This window comes from Suncus etruscus, chromosome 3 (assembly GCF_024139225.1).
Source record: "Suncus etruscus isolate mSunEtr1 chromosome 3, mSunEtr1.pri.cur, whole genome shotgun sequence".
Taxonomy (NCBI): Eukaryota; Metazoa; Chordata; class Mammalia; order Eulipotyphla; family Soricidae; genus Suncus; species Suncus etruscus.
Window position 1 is genome coordinate 168624512 of NC_064850.1, and position 3491 is coordinate 168628002.

At 39.6% G+C, this 3491-nt stretch overlaps 1 pseudogene; it reads right to left on the bottom strand.

Moving 5' to 3' along the window:
* Positions 1 to 1235: 1235 nt before the first annotated feature.
* Positions 1236 to 1755, bottom strand: LOC126004153 (signal peptidase complex catalytic subunit SEC11A-like; annotated as a pseudogene).
* Between the last annotated feature and the right edge of the window lie 1736 nt (positions 1756 to 3491).

Sequence of the window (3491 nt, forward strand, 5' to 3'; positions counted from 1 at the left end):
GTGTTAAAAATAAAGAAAAAAAAAAAGAAACAGTGATAACTATCACTGGGAATAAATATTTGCAAACTGTTAAGGTCCAGGTTTGGAAGAAGAGACCACACAATTGGACTAAAGTTGAAAAAAACTTTAATCTGTCTACCAACAGTTTCAAACTGACTGATCATGGTCCCACCTAGGTCATGAATAGGATTATGAGGAAGGGGATTTAGGGGGTTCTAGCTTTTTGATGATCTTTAACATGATTGGCTGTTGTCTAGAGTACTTTCCTATTGCTCTCTTGTGTCCTTTTCTGATAGGCTACCTGATATGGCCAGGTACCTTGGGTTGGTATTAGTGGAAATAGGCTTGAAAGCCTGACATGTGGCTTACAACTGTGGTCCTTACAAAATGGCACCTCTCCTTCAGAACCCAGGACCCTACATAAACTCTATATTTAATAGTGAACCGTGTCCTACATAGATGAAGAAGTTTAAAAGATCATTAAGTAGAAAAGAAATCAAAAGTTATCAAAATACTTGAACTTTTATTTTGATATGCAAAGTCTTTTATTTGAAATCAAGAAAAGTTAAGACTCAAAACTGCCTTAGCATAGGCCGGTCTCCGTAAGCTCTTTAGAAATGAAGCCTGGCTTCAAAATACAAACACTGAGGTCTTTGATTCAACCTTTATTTTTTGAGGGGTGGGAGGTCAGATCCTCAGTAATTACTCCTGGCAGGCTCTGGGACCATATGTGATGCAAGAAATTGAACCAGGGTCCATCCTGTGTAGGCCACATGCAAGGCAAATGCCCTACTGCTGTGCTATCACTCCGCCCTGTCCCAAACTTATAAAAAATCCTCTGACTGGGGCCAGAGTGGTGGCACAAACGATAACCTAGGACCAACCACTATTCAATTCTCCCAGGGTCCCATATGGTCCCCCAAGCCAGGAGCGATATCTCAGTGCAAAGACAGGAGTAATCCCTGATCATCACGGGATGTGGCCCAAAAAAGAAAAAAATATCCACTGATGTACAAAAATGTCAGTATGACAATGACAACATATGAAAATTATGATCTAAAGTCCCCTGGAGCACACACGGGGTGCATCCACTTGCCCACACCCTTCCTGACGTGGAAGCATAAACTAAGGAGAGAGATACCAACAAGTGATTGTCATCCCACCAAGCAAAGACAAGTTTCTATTCTAAGTGTCACAAACAAAAGCACCACCTCTTCCTAGTCAGAGGCAAATCCTCACTCACAGTGGACCAGTACAAAGAACCACTGCAGGAAGAGCACAGAACACTTCCATTTCAGAGAGTCGTTCATGAGGAGAGTCTCAATTCCAATATAAGGAAAGTCCAACAAAGTCCTTCTTCTCAAGCCAATGCTGTCCTTGCCCATAGAGGCCTCGGTCAACAACCTCATCATTATCACCTTTGGTCAGAAACTTGATATGTCCGTTTTGCTTTTCATGAATCTTAAAGACTCAGTACACTATCCGACTCTCTCTTTGTTCCATCCTAAACAATTTCTTCCACACGAATTCTGGACCTTTGATGAGATTTCTTAAGGAAAAGATGGTCCCCTCTATGGAAGGGAGGTTGGCAGGTTTCATGCTGCCAATGAACACCACCACAATGGAACTCTCACTTCTAGTTATCACCGTTAGCTCCTTCTAGAATAGATCATTAGTGCAGAAATTTTAGGTTTGCTAATACAGCTACCGCTTGTTCACATGCCTTACATCTTCCAGAAAGTCTAATGACAGCATGACTGGGCCGGGGAAGCACTTAGGAGGCAGCAGAGGTGGCTCAAGGACGTGAGTAAAATATTTGAATTTGGGGAAAGGGGCAGACCAATTGCATGACTGCACAGCGGTGAGGCATTTGCCTTGAATGTGTCCAACCCAAGACAGATGCAGGTTCGATACCTGGCATCCCACAGGGTCCCCTGAGCCTGCCAAGAGCGATATCTAAGCTCAGAGCCAGGGGTAACCTGAGTGCTGTTGGGTGTGACTCACCTCCCCAATTAAAAAATACTTGAACTTTTTAAAGGAAGATAAAGATTGACAAGATAGTATGGGGCATGTGTCCAATCCTGATTTCTTATTGGAATCCTCAATGAACCTTAACTATGAGGTACATACTTGAAAGTATCTGAGCTTTCTGAGTGTCACTTTTGTAGTTCCCAGAAAGAGATCCCATGAAGGCCCATAGACTCACATCCCTAGTGGACTGAGAATTGTTGGGAGCAAATTCCAAACTTTCGTAGCATTGTTTGGAAGAACTCTACCACCTTGAGGGTTTGTCATAAGAACTTGCAGATTCTCCATATTCATGCAGTTCATAATTGGGCTACTCATATACTATTGTCAGACATTAATTTCTTCATTTGTACTGATCCAGAAGAACCTTACTCAAAAGGAATACTGACCAATGCCTGACAAAAGCAAGACTGTTAAATAAGTAATCGGAAGACCGGATTGGAAATCTGTATAGGTTAGAACTATAGCAACAGGAAAATTTAACTGGAATGGAGTATGGTATATTTGAAACGACAAAAATCATTTGACTGCTGCAGAAATAATAACTCTCGCCATTTCTACTAGCCTGACACTCCTCTTTTTTTAGCCAGTCAATTGAGAGTTTTTATATTTAGTCAAAGGGTTTCCTGCTGTTCTTTGGTGCTCTTTATTGTGTTCTGTGCATCTTTATTTCTCCTGCATGTGGCTACCTTGGAAAGGTGGCTTTCATGCTTAAATCTTCGAGTAAATACCAGTATGAGAGCCTACCAATTCCTGTTCAGAAAAATGCTATTGAAATTTTAACTGGTTTCTAGAAGACCTCATAGAGGAATAGTTCCTTCTTCATTCTTTTTTGTTAGAGATTTTTTCCTTAAGATTCTAACTGGTCTCTTAAAACATTTTTTCTCTTAAGCTGTACCACTGCATGGCTTCTATTATAAGTGTAGTTAAGTAATTCTTAATAAATTCTCCTTTATCAGCAAGACTCAGCTCTAGTGAAGAGGATTTGCTACTTTTAATTCTGTATGGAACAAATGGGTCACCAAATTGTTCTGTGCTACTGACAAGATATGTTGCCATCCTATAATTACATTAAATTTTCAATTATTGAGAGTCTTCTTGAAGGTATGTAACTGTACATATTGTATATACAGATTTAAAAAGAAGTGTCTAAAGTCCTGTAGTAGATTTGGCGAGGTAATTATTTAAAGAAGGGTAATTTCCGGGAGAGTTTTTGCCTTGACACTGAAGTGAAACAAATTACTTACCCCCCAAATATTGCTATTTGGCACATAGGATCTTTTAGGTAAAAAGAAAAAGTAGACATAGAAAATTCCTAAAAAAGAGAGGTTATCTGCTATAAGACTATTTACGTATATGAGAAAAATTCTCCACCAATTAGTGTCTCCCTTATTTAAGAAGATAGCAATATTATTAATGTTATCTACAAAGAACAGATAGTTTATATGAGAGAGGGAAGAAAT